Source organism: Cololabis saira, chromosome 15 (genome assembly GCF_033807715.1).
Source record: "Cololabis saira isolate AMF1-May2022 chromosome 15, fColSai1.1, whole genome shotgun sequence".
Classification (NCBI taxonomy): domain Eukaryota; kingdom Metazoa; phylum Chordata; class Actinopteri; order Beloniformes; family Belonidae; genus Cololabis; species Cololabis saira.
The window spans coordinates 29,132,240-29,146,794 of NC_084601.1; positions in this window are offsets into that span (position 1 = coordinate 29,132,240).

Genomic DNA, 14,555 nt, shown 5'->3' on the forward strand with positions numbered 1-14,555 from the left:
TTTTATTTTATTTTTATTTTTTAATTATTATTAGGTTCAGAAATACTTGAAGAAACGCCGACTGATATGCATTTGGCCCAAATGATTTGGGATGAAACGCATAACTGACGATAGAATCTATGTGAACGCCAAGTGTTTTTTTTTCTTTATTGAGGCAAGTGAGGTGGCCAGCAAATTTGTAGGGGGGGCCGTGGCCACCCCTGCCCCCCCCCTGTTGGCGCCACTGGCTGAATCTGTGGATCTGAATCTGTGGACCTGAAACCTGGACGAGAAGCAGGAAACGCGCAGAAATCAGCAGACTAATGCTCTCATGTGTGGTTTTGTTGTTGGGTTTTTTTTAGCGGCTAAAAAATCTTCGTGATTCCACACTGTAAGCCCGGATAAGTCAAATTTACTTAGAAAAATTGAGGAAACCGGTTGCCTTAAAAAATTTCAGTACTGTGTAATGAAAACTTGAGTGAATTAAACTTAAATGCTTGATGGGAATGGAATTGCTATTTTAAGTTCATTGCACTAAATTCCAAGTTGATTTAAATTAAAATCTTTTGCAATATAAATTGCTTTTGTATAATTATTAAACTTAATATATTGAGTTTATGACACTTAATTCCAAATTGATTTAATACAAAATCACTAGCAATGATCATTTTAATGAACAAAAAAAGAAATAACAAAATGACATTTTTTCTCATTTATTTCGCTGGATAAGTTTTAACTTCAAACTACAACGTAAAAGTCATGGAACATCATGGAACATAATGTGTTCCGGGACCTTTTTTAAATAATATGCTCACATTTCCAAACAGCCAAGGGCTTTTCTCCATCGCTGTAACTCTTCCTGGTGAAATCAATTCAATTCTTGTTTTATTTTTATAGGCAAGGCAAGTTTATTTGTATAGCACAATTCAAAACAAGGTAATTCAAAGTGCTTTACATCAACATTAAAAGCGGCAAGACACAATTAAACAGTAAATAACAAATAAAATGATAAGAAAAAAGGTAAAATAATAAAAAGCACAAGTTGTTAAAAAGTAGACAGTAGGCAGTAGAGTTCAGCAGGTACATCTCATTCTTACGATGGCAAGAATTACGTTTCTATACGGTCAAAACGTACAAAGACCGGGTCAATGGCAAGAATTACGTTTCTACGCTTCTACGTTTATAGCGTCTAATACAACAAAAGTTGTCTCTAGGATCTTTCCAGAGATCCAGAACATGACCTCCGAGCAATTAATACATAAACAGTGGCAGGTTAAAACCTTAAACCAAACAGTGGCAAGGAAAAACTCCCCTTCAGGAGGAAAGAAACCTGGACCAGGACCTGGATCATAATCATACAACAAGGAATACAGACACTTTAAATGTCATTTTACTCTGCCTTGCTTTTATTTTTATCTTTAAATTATTTTATTTATGGCATTTTATTTATTGTGGCACAAAATGGAGAAGCGTTCCAAATGTAATTTTATGTCTGACAATAAAGTCTTTCTACCTCTTCCTCCAGGACTTAGCCCCCCCCCCTTTCAGGCCCAGCTCTGCCTCAGTTCTGCTCAGTTTAATGTAATGTAAAGTAAATGTCAGGCGTCTGCGGCTTGATTAAATGGACTTGGGTTCCAGAAACACACCTTCAGTGGAAGGATTCGTAAATCAGGCTTCTGTGCTGCTGATCCAGCAGTCTGGAAGCTCATCAGGTCCCTAAAACCTGGCGCAGAGCTGTTTAATACTCCCAGACGGGATTTAATTTCCATGGAAATGTCTTACAGCGGCGGTTGATTGGGGGGAAACAGTGGGAAGTGTTTCAGCTACAAAGTAATCTGGGCTTGTAGGCGACGCTCTGCTGAAGCTGCCTCATTCCAATAAACGCAGAGCCTGTTTGGTTTGAACGCGCCGTTGCTGAAATTATTCACTTCTTTCCCTTTGTTTTCATGCACATCTCAGTATTTATGTCTCTCCGTCCGCTAGAGCTCATCACGGTGATCACGGCTCATTCGCTCGTCCAGAGGATTGTGGATACGATACTTTTGTATGCTACTTTGAGTAGTTTTCTGCAGAAATGTTGTCAGAAGTGTAAACGAGCTCCGACACAGACCCGGGTCTTTGGACTCGTTGCTGTCGGCTGTCTTTGGTTGGGAAAACACGGTGTTGAGTTCATCCAGAACAGATCTGGAGCACCGGTTCATCTGAGAGATTAACATCTCCACTGGAACCCCTTTTCCAACCAACCGGTTCCAGAGCGGGTTCTGGTTCACAACACGTTCAACTATGGAACCAGCTGAGAACCAGTTTCCTTTTCCACAGCCCGGGTGCTAAAGGTATTGATGAATTGCTATCAGTTGTTTCCATCATCCTATTGTCAGCCTGGCATGTTTTTACCCATCTATGGTTTTTAATCTGAAATGGGAGCAAATTCAGCTACACTACAACTTTACACTAAATATTTAAAGTGATATAGTACTAAGTGTGATACTGAGTGTCATCTACAGTGTAGGCCTAGTAAAAGGAACAAAATAATCAAATAGATAATTTCCCCCAGGAGGAAGCACTCCCGGTGATCATTGTTTTTCTAATTGCAGCTGGAGTGACGTTAGTTGGTGGGTTGGGAGGTCAGAGCTGCGGTGCCGGGGCTCTGACCTCATTTATTAGGAAGGTCGAGTCAGATGACCTCGGTAAGGGACGTTAATCAATATCAAGCTCTGATGGAACAACAGCAGATGAATTCAATTTAAAAAATTGGACACGGAGAGACAGAATTTAAATAAGGGCGCCTGAGAAAGGAGGAAAAGATGAGCACTTGAGCACACAAAACACTTATCGAGTCCTACGCTTGAATCTTACATACATTCTTACATATAACAAGAGTTTCAATTAACTTACTTATAAAACACACATAACCAAACACCCCTACTTTAATAACTATTCAATATAGTGATATAATACAAATCAAAGTTAACAACAGCTACTATGTAATAATAGAAGTAATTATAATGTATAGTATTACATTATCATTACTTTACAATAATACTAAAATATAATAGATAGCAATGGTATAACATTATACTTGAATAACTATATAATAGTAGATATGCTATATATACAATGGTTCATATATTTACCCCCAATTATATACCTAAAAATAACTATAAATCTATATATCAACATATCTACATATAACTATAAATCAATATATATGAATAGAGATATAAATATATAAATACTGTACGTATTATATAACTCAATATATCTATATACATACCTACATATAACATATCTATATCCATAATATAAATCTATAGATCTACATATATTAATAAATGTACATATCTATCTCACCGTGTTGCTGTGAAGGAGCGTCTCTGCTCCCCGGATATCAGGCTGCTCGCTGCTCCTTCCTGCTCTGAGCGATCAGCAGCTTCGCCGGCCGACGCTGTGCGTGACGTCATCGGCTAGTCTTAGATCAAACACTTCACTGGGGTCAAAGGAAGGTCATGATGCCCCCCCCTCTTCAGACACCAAACCCTCGATGAAAAGGAGACGCTCATAACTGCTGAGGCATTAAGCCGAGGGTCGGTTTGTGCACGAAATGTGTTGCAGAAGCAGATAGACACACATACACAGACACACACACACACACTAGCGCTCATAAATGCAACAGTAATCACTCAGAGCGGCTGGCAGCAGGAAATGGGATTAGACCGCCGAGGGGGTTCACGTGGGGTCAGGAGCTGGGCGTGGTCTCTGGGGACGGGGGGGGCACTTATCATCAGCTGTCACTCATCACGCTGAGTGACTGAAATGTAACGCCGCCCCCCCCCCTCCCCGCCGCCTTAAGTTAATAACTCATCCCGTAATGAGTCTCTTTACTTAGATTGTTGCATAGCAACGGCAGGAAGACGCAGCACCCGAGAAGAAGAAAAAGAGATGAAGGAAGCGAGCAGAGATGTCGCTGATAGAAGGGGGCGGGGCCGAGAAGGATCCTGGGAACTAAATTAATTAAATTATTTTTTTTTTTTTTATAAGTTTTAAAAACCGAATGGGATTCAAACTCCTTCGATCTGTGTTTCCTGAACCGGAAGCTGCTGCCGGAGTCGATCAGCTGATCTGGTGAAGCTCCTGCATATATCCTGTTAATGATTTGTTACACAGAAGGTTTAAATTAGAAGTCGATCCTTGCGTATTTTGTTCTTCTGAGACCGAGACTATTGAACATCTTTTTTCTTTTTTTTCAATTGCTCTTTTACAAAGTCCTTTTGGTCTGACATTCATAATTGGTTATCTTTAAAAATGGATGAAATTCCTGTTTTTACTTACAATGATGTTAAATATAATATGGATAACTTGGATCCTAAATATTCAAACATTATCAACCTGGTGATTATTTTGGATAAATATCATATTCACACTTGTAAGTAGAGTGGAAATACTCCCTCCTTTACTATATTTTTACTTTTTTTTTTACCAACTACTATGAAAAAGATTGATAACATGAATAGGGTTGGCAAGAAACTGTACTCATCCATAACTCAGTCCTTGCTCTTTTGATTTTATTGTACCTTGCTGTCCTTGTGCTTTTTGTTTGTTTTGTTTGTTTTTGTTTCTTGTGTGAATCTGTTATCTTCGCTACTGTTGCTGTAATTATTTCTTAATTTTATACCTTTTTCACCCTGCCTTGATCTGCACATTCTTTGTGTTAAATAAAGTTTAAAAAATAGTGAAGCACCTGCTGCAGGTTGAGCGGCGCCCGCATGTCCTGGAGGACAGAGGCGGGAGGGACTCCGTCACCATGGAAACGGGGTCAGCCTGTTGCTACGGAGAGAAGCCGCGGCTCGGCGAGATGATAAAGATAGTGATGAAGATGATGAAGATGGTGCAGACGGTGTGTCACGCGTCTCCCGTGGAAACGTCCTCCCGCTTCAGAAATGAGAGGAAGCTCCTCCTCGAAGACCTGGAGCTCCGCTCGGATCAAACCTGCTCTTCCCTTTAAGAAACCAACACTTAAACCACTTTGGAAACTGACAAAAGTCACAAAAAATAATAATTTCCTGACATTTTATCTACAGAAAAAACCCAGACTGATGAAAGAAGACCTTGATTTTAAAATTGTGTTTCAACAAAAACATTTAAAGAAAATAAAGTATTGAATCTGATCTGGACAAATTAGTCGGTACCCTAGAAAATAATGTAAAATACTTGTTACCATAGTAACATGTTAAACTAAAAGTGTCCTGTAATCAACATCTCAGGTGTCTTCAGTCAGTCTGACCGTTTAAAGGGTTAAAAGTTCCTCTGCTGGTTGGTACCACGGTGTCCACCAGACAGAGGAGACCAGAACCTTCTAGACCAGCATGATGGAGACCAGAAGACCATGTCCATGGAGCTGGATGTTACCATGGCAACAGTTGGATGTTTAGGCTACACAGGACTGGAGACAACCTCCCTGGACATGGACAAAAGAGAACAACTGAGGACAAACTGAAGAGACGAGAATACGGACGGAAACCAGAGAGTCCAGAACAACTTCCAAAGACATTCAAGGTGGACTCCAAGTTCCAGGTCCATCAGAGTCAGATCCTCCATCACCGTGGAAACCAAGTGGAGGCCAAGGAGGACTCCCCCAGAAAAACATCAGAAACAAAACCAGACTGGACACGTGTCCTTGAGGACCAGAACACCTGTCTACAACTTTTGTCTGTAAATTATTTCGACCAATTTTACAACCATTAAGTTATAACGATGGTTACAGGTTCTTCTTTCTTTAATGGAAAGAAAAAAACATTTTTTTGAATATTTAATGTTGAAAAACATTCAGATACATTATTTCAATACAGAAATATTCGGTGCTAGTAGTTAAATCACTTTTTTCTTTCAAAATCTGATGACACAGATTTACTTCCTTATCTCTTGAACGGATAATAAACCAGATGTTAATGCGTCTTTCCTGATTAGGGTTCCTCACAAGTTCTCCTGAGTCGGTTTATGCTGTTTGCTTTTAGAAAAATATAACAAAAAGATGCATCAAAATGGGAAGTGAGCACTTGCAGGCATCACTGTGTGTTTTATTCCAGCAATTTTGATGGTATAAAGATGTTAATTAATCTCACAGCAGGACTTCCACACTCAACTTGTCTCTGATTTAAGCGGCAGTTCATCCACATCGTGCTCATCTTTCATATCTGATCGTGAACGAAAGGCTCCCACCAGAACACTTATCTCGTTTGGAAGTTGCTGTAAAACTGAATCTAATTCTTCAAAGACGTCCGTCATCAGTCTCATGGAGGATGACTCACTTTTGGGGAGTTTTCAAAAACAACCACACTCTAAAAGCCTTGAATGCTTTTTATTTAGAAATAATCAATTGAGAGCAATCTTACAATTTCAAAAGCCTCGGGAGTGGCTTTATTTTTCCCGAACATTGATTCTGTCTATTCTTTTGGTGCAGCTCTCTCAGGATCAATACTTTATTTTTGTTACTAAGGAACAGAGTCTGTTCCAGGCGCTCAGAGCTGCCTGGAAGCCAATAACTATTCAGTTCGGCTTTAAATCTACCATAAAAAGCAACATACTTCCCACAATTACCTTTTTCTTTTCTTTTCTTTCTTTTTTTTTGTGTTACCCCATGAACCTGCGGGTTTGAGCTCCTCATGGTTCGGTTCCCTACGTTGGAAGGACATAAAACGTGGGATTGAACCATCAATCATCCAAACGCCACAGTAACCTCTGTTACTGTTGGGGGGGCAAATTTGGCCACACCACTGGCCTCAATAAAAAAAAAAAAAACACTTGCCGGTCACATAGATTCTGTCGTCAGTTATGCGTTTCATCCAAAATCATTTGGGCAAAATGCATATCAGCAGGCGTTTTATTTAAAGGGGACCTATTATGAAAAACATGTTTTTTCTTATTTTAACATATATAAAGTGGTCTCCCCTCAGCCTGCCAACTCAGAGAAGGAGGAAAGCAACCAAATTCTGCAGTGTCTGTACAGCCGACCGGATGAGCCGTCCAGTGTGATGTGGATCTACGAGCCGTTCAGATTCTGCTCCTTTTCGTTACGTAACGAAAAAAAAAAACGCTGAGTAGGTACTTGTATAAAAGCGCCATTAGACTCAGTTTCAGTCCAGTTGTTCACCTGGTTGGAAATAACTTGTCAAAGAGACTTTGATGGGTTTTTACGCACTACGCTTCCGTAGGTTTTTCCACAACACTTATTTGTCCCTGAGATTTTCTCAGTTTCAACATTTGACCTGTTTTCTGTGTTTGGTGGATGAATGATTCTGTTTCCCTGTTGTGCTCCTGTCGGAGGTTGTAGGATCTGCCGTCACCAAGGGCCTCTGCAGATCCTGCTCCCCGGGGAATCATGCCGCCTGTCGCTCAGACCGGATCAAACGGAGGTGGTTCCCATCTGCATCCCATACGTACCCCCTCTCATTTCCTTCCTCCAGCAGCATCATTGGAAATCAGGAGAGATGTGCAACTATTTCTGACACCTTCTTTTTTTTTCTCTCTCTCTCCTGTTTATTCCATTTTTGCTGAGATTCGTTGATAGTTGTGAAATATTCATGACATTATTTCTGAAAGCATCTCAACTTTACAGTTTTATTTCCTGCGGAATCTCCTCCCGGTTCGAGCTGGATGCTTCACACGATGCTTCCTCCCGGCTTTCTGATTAATCAGCTGCAGTCTGGCTGCAGAGATGCCGTCTGTCCCCCGACTGAGACGGAGAAACGACGTTAATTTTAGGTTGTTTTTTTTGTCTGTGACTCATTTCTGTCTTTCACAACAGAATACAGCATTCCTCCATTCCTCCATCCCTCCATCTCTCCTTCCTTTCATGCAGCATTCGCAGAAAGTATCAAGAGCAAGACCAGAAACAAACCTAGTTATTTCCTGATCCTGCGATCCTGATTGTAGAACATCAGCAGCATCCTGGTTCAGCTAGTTTCCATATGAGGTTGTATTCAACTGCAGCACAATGGCCACGGTTACATGATGTTTTTTAATTCGGAATGAATTATTCCGAATTAAATAAAAAACAGGAACCTGCGTTTCGTCTGAGACACCGGTCAACGTCACACAGGAGTTCTTCACGGCACCGAACCGAATCAAAGGATGAAGACCCGAGCGCCGAAGAGAAGAGGCAGGTGGATGAAGAGCCGAAGCGTCTTTAATAAAAGCAGCAAAGTAGAATCTATCAAGGACACAAGGACACATGCAGGAAGGACACATGCAGAGGCCCATAACCTGAAGCCAAAAACCTGAGGCCCAGAACCCGAAATCGTCACCACAGATTGTTTCCATTAACCACGCCCCAGATTGGGGGCGTGGTCCCATCATGGGGGCGTGTCCCAGCAGGAGAACTACAACAGCTCTGTCAGAGATGAAAACAAGGGACTGAAAGGAGCTTCACTTCCTCCTGCAGCTGGATTCGTGTTTTGAGTTGATCCCGTGCAAATCGCACATTTACTCGTTTCTTTTATCTCCGTCTCCTTCTGAATGTGAGCTGCAGACTAACGCTTCCATCTTAGTTCCACCTTGAACTCAAGGACAAGCAGCTCCGGAGTGAACAACAATGTGTTGCGTAACTGCAGTAAATACACGTCTTGTTTTACATGTTTTACAAGTCCCCCCCACCCCAGACGGCAGCGCTGCAGAGTCCTGCAGATGAACTTTACTGCTCATCCGGGGAGAAAACACATCCAGTATTTAGAGAATACTCTTTATAGTCCGCATTAATCAGCCTAACTAAGTCTTTTCTAAACCCTCGTCGTCGTCCTTGAAGACTTTCAGCTCGATCTGGCTCCCATTCAATTCATTAAATTAGAAAAATTTAAGAGAAAGCAGCCAGCAGCTCTGAATGGATGTGGAATAGGTCCAGGTCTTGAAGGACAGAGCTGGTGGTCCCCCCGAGCCAGCAGTGACGCTCCCTCCAGTCCAGGCTTTCTGGAGGTAAAAGGAAAACTAACGCCGCCATCGAGGTTTCAAGCGGAGATTCAGCACCTTGCAAGTAAAACTCTCCTGCAGACACATCAAGAATCAATTAACAAGGATCATAAAGTCACTTTGGGGTGCAATACCTCTTCTGGCCACATGGAGACAGCAAATCGCATAAACGTTTGCAACAAAAACCTCTACCCCTTTTCCACCAAACCGGTTCCAGGACTGGTTCTGGTTCTGGGCCAGTGCTGAGTTTGGAACCGGGCTTTCTGTTTCCACTGACAAAGAACTGGCTCTGGTTCCAAGGTAGCACCAACTCTTTGCTGGTCTAGAGGAAAGAACCACTTACGTAAGCGGATGGGGCGGAGTTATTAAGACCAACGGCAATAGCAAGACTGGGAGACGGAGACATTTTCAAATAAGCGCTGAAAACCTGTTGATGATGACAAAAACATTGGACCTGCCGTTTTCTGACCCCAATGAAGCAGCTGTACAATCGCAAGGATGTCCATAGTTGTTGTTATTTCGATTTTCGCGCAAATGAAGTGATCTAATGACGTGGCTCCCCTTAGCACCCGAGCTGTGGAAAAACAAACCGGTTCTCAGCTGGTTCCCAAGTTGAACGAGTTGTAAACCAGAACCAGCACTGAAACCAGAACCAGCCCTGGAACCAGTTTGGTGGAAAAGGGGTAAAAGTGGTGCAACAAGATGTGCCGGACAGTCTCCACTCGTTAACACGGCATTGTTAGTGGTTCATTGGTCAACAAAGCTGATCTGTGTGGTCAGAGGCGGTGTTGCACAGAGCAGCTTGAAGGAAGCTGTATTTTCAGTAGCATCTCCAACAGATGAATGCGTGGATCCCCTGCTAAAGAAGAACTGGACCCAGGAACCAGAAGAACAAGCTAACTGTGACAGAACCTGGGTCTAACATATAATTCGGGAAGAACTGGACCCAGGAACCAAAAGAACAAGCAAACAGTGATACAACCTCGGTCTAGGAAAGAACTGGTTCCAGGAACCAGAAGAAAACCAAAGGAGCAGCCCAACACCATTCTACACTGAAACAAACAAAACCCGACAGGCCTGTAAAACGGAGAGGTTCAGAACCCCTGACTGGGCCCAGACTGGCTGTTCTGGTTTGAGCCTGTACCACCGCCGGCGGGCCCAGGAGGGCTGGTTCCTGCTCATTAACCGCTGCAGATGAACTGGATGCACCACATCCTGCTGGGATAAAAACTGCTGTCTGGCCGGCCGCTCTGCCGACCTCAGAGCTCAGTAACACAGCAGGAACCCGTTCAGGTGGCTCAGGTGGGCCCGGAGCAGCAGAACCGCTCCGTCTGAGCAGGTCACCTGAACCCTTTACATCAGGAAACGCTTGTTTTTCCCTGACAACAGCGTTTGGACGAGTTCTAGCCTCTGGACTTAACACATCGTTGTTGTAGAAACTCTAAAGAAACTACCGAACCTTTCTGAATAGAAAGACTAAGATAGAAACACGGATATCCAGTTTAAAAGAAACTCTTTATCATATAATGTTCACAAAGTGTAATGCAATTCATGTCATGGGTAGTGTATTTTGAAGGATCAAATACTCAACATCCCGTATTATCAGTTTTACATCGTGCAAGAAATGATGGGCGTGGCAATCAAACTTTGAAAATCGAACCACAAAGTAGCATTTCTCGGCAGGTATAAGGATTGGCAGAAAACCTGTTCAACACCCGGGTCTCTCCGTCACGGCCATCGGAGGCGGAACCTGTTCAAACTCCGTCACTTCGGCAACTTATTTGCATATTTACGGCTGGAATCCAGAGAATTATTTGCAGAAAACAAAATGTAACCACTTCCAAGTTCCTCCCAGTGGAAAACACTCACTTCTCCAGAAGCACTCAGTCATCAGACACGATGACACATGTGATTATCTCCGGTAAGAGGCTGTTAAGCACCGAGCTGCGGTTCCGTCTGCGGCGGCTCCGATCCCCCGACTGATTCAGCTCTCCAGTCCATCAGAGGGAGATCTATATGCTTGCTATCTATCTATCTATCTATCTATCTATCTATCTATCTATCTATCTATCTATCTATCTATCTATCTATCTATCTATCTATCTATCTAATAATAATCAAAATGCCGAAAGTTCATTCGTAATGTACTCTTCCGTACTTTATCGTAGAAAACATCTTTCAAACGATCATCCAAAGACTCGAGACGCTTCGGACTACAACCTCATTATGGTAGCTATTATGATTTTTGAGATATTGAACTACGCTAATTTTACAGTTTTTCTCAGTCGCTTTGGTACATTTCTCAGATCATCCTCGACATTTGCAAAACAGTAAGTGCATTTCTCAAAACAGTTCGTACAAATAGCAAAACACCATGGATTACCTGCAAAAGCCAGTCTCTTGCTCAAAATCCTTAGTTCATCTCTCAAAATTAAATATCTGTGTCAATGAACGTGTCAGTGCATCAGAATCACAAGTGCTTGTGTCATTGTGTACGGATAAGACAGTCAAATTGCTTAGTCTCATGTTCAATATGTCAGTGTTCTCTGGAGGGATGTTCTGATGTAAACTATGGCTAAAGTTTTGATGACAATTACTGTAAATTGTAAAGTTACACCTTAGTGTATGTGGGAGATTGATTGCAAGAGACTGGACAAGATTCACATTTACATTTTTATTGTTTGTACCACAATTTGTTGACAGATTTGCATTGCGATACAGAAAAGAAAGTCTGAACGATTGAGGACACAGTTGTTCTCCCAACATTTGGCTGCACCTTCGACCAGCCTCGGCCATTGTAAGCCCATGATTGAGAACAGGGTCTACAAGTGTAGCTCTTATCTCATCAGGAACGCGCATATGTCCTCGGCCTCTTCTGCCTCTTCCTCTGTTTTGCCTCCCAACTCCTCCGCCAGGCGGCCTCACTCCTCTTCCTCTTCTTCTTCTCTCTGGCTGTTGACCCCGTCCAATTCCTTGTCCTAACATTGTCAGACATTGTAACATTGTCTTGTGCTCCGGCTATATGTATACTTGCCAGCTGATAGTTCATGAGATGCACCTTTGAGCTATTTCAGAAAACTGGTTGATCATTGGTTGATCTAATGCTTGACATATTTCCCTTCATTACGGAAAGTCAAGATTCACCTGGGATCAATTTACCAATTCAGGCCAGATTTAGAAACAAAGTCTAATGGAAATGTATAGAAATATGCTGACATATTATGACAACTTGTTCAACCATTTTGCATGTAAAGACTTATGCGATGAACTAATGCCTAAATGTTGTGGGGGGTGAGACTATTCAACAGAAACCCATTATAATACATTTTGATCAACATGACATAAACAACTGATAATGTAGGAAACAGCAGAAAATTGTACATTATCATTTGCATGGATGACAAATGCATTTGCAACTTGTTCAAAGAAATGAGAAACTGCTTTTTTGATGTGCACAAGTGACACAATGATGTGAAGATTGAACAAGTAGTTTTGAGAATTTCAATTCTGATCTGAGAAATGTACCAAAGCGACTGAGAAAAACTGTAAGGCTAATGGCTTGACGTGCTGATTTTAGAGGCTTGTTGCTCCGCAACACGTTAACGTAAAGACATCATTCAAACGTTTAAAGACTCAGGACACTTTGGACTGCAACATATTGAATCTTCATTATGCTAGCTATTGCACTTTTTGAGAAATTGAGTAAGAAAGTAACAGCAAAGATGGCCCCATTCATTCATGTAAATTATGGTATTTTTCAAAACGTAGAGGGGGAAATATCAGTTTTTGTAAATACCCGGCTATGTGTAAACGTGGCCTCAGACAGAACCATAACCACCCAAAATACAATAAGAACCACCCCCGAACAGAAGCAGAACCACACCCCATTGCAAAGCCAAGCAGGGGGTGTGGTTGACGGGGTGTGGTTCATTGACCACTGTTATCCAGCCCAAACCACCCCAAACACAATCAGCAGCAAGTGGGGACGAATGGGCCGTTGGGCATGTGCCTATTACAGTAAAATGTGAATTTTCTTCTGGTCTTCCGTGGGGCTGTGGGTGGACTGGGTTCGGGTTTCTCCCTTGTCGGCTTCTGTTCCCTCCACTGAGGTTACAGTTTAGGTAAAACCTTGTTTTCACTTTGCACACACACAGTTACACAGACATACACACCTGGGGCTTCATTTATAAAGCTTGCGTGCGCAGAAAACAGGGCTTGAAAGATGCGCATGCCACCTTCTACGCAAAGGTTGGGATTTATTAAAAAAAACGTAACGGGAAAATGTGCGTATCTCTATGCAAACTTTGATCCTAGCGCATGAACATTTTGAAGATATGGGAAACTGGCGACGCAGGCGGTGAGGTGGTGAAATGAAGCCAGATTCATGTCATCACATATCAGACTTATAATGTTGATTGTCAATCAGGACACGGCCACTTCCAGCTGCGCCATGCGCTTGGGACGCTCTGGTGCTGCTGGCGCTGCAGCCGCGGTGCCAGGACACGCCGTGCCGGGAACCTCCTCATCACCCACCGCAACAACTGTAGAGTGACTGAGGACGTAACAAATAAGTGCCGGGCCACTCTCCTCTTGGCCTCCACCTTCAGATCACACCACTTCTTTTTCATTTCTGCCACAGATCTGTCCGTGGCACTCCCGGCGTTTAGCGCAGCAACGACGTGCTGCCACTCACTCGCTTTCTTTTTGTTAGTGATGCCACTACTGTGACCACCAAATAATGTCGTTTTCCTGGCCTCCACCTCATCCACAACATCTCGATCTCGGTCTCCATGAAATTTAGTGGCACGGTGGCCTGGCTCGACATTTGATTCATTCATCCTGACGCACAGCAGAAACAGACTGCAGGATCACGCTGCGCATGCTCAGCAGGCTCATTCATATGCAAATACAGTCATCAAGTACTTTGCATTGACCATTCATGGTAAAAAAGTGGGCGTGTAGAGGGCGGGATATGAGGCGAATTCACGTGCGCAACCTTCCAGGTGGACTGTGATTTATAAAGCGAACATTGCGCAATTTTCGGCTTTTGAGCGCACGTACACTTTTAGTATGAATCCTACGCACTCTTTTATAAATGACGCAGCTGCTCACTAACCTACATACTCACTCCACAGTTTTGGCGGACAGATAATCGGAGTAACCTAGTCTTGATTCAGTTTTAGAGACCTGGGGCCTCATGATCAAAACGTGTGTGGATATCAACGTGAATCCGTGTGTGGAATTTTCACGTACAAAATTCAGACGTTCAAAACTGTGCGTACGACCAAATCCACGCAGGTTTCTTTGAACTTCACAATCAGCGTGGATTTGAGCGCACATGCGGGAGCACAAAACTCCACCCTGTCTCCTCCCTCAAGTAGATATATTTGAATATGATAATGAAGATAATTATCCATTAAAAACCGCTCATCCTAACAAGGAACTTGCAAAACAGGTAAAACAAATAAAAAAAAACATCGGCTGTGAGCTGGAGACAGTCCTGTCAAAAGTTGAGGCCTGGAAAAAATTATTTATTTGGAGGGATTTCTTCCGATTTAAGCTGCATTGCATTATGGGGATTGCTGTTCTTTGCTTAGTGTTGCTTTCCGTGAAGAGTT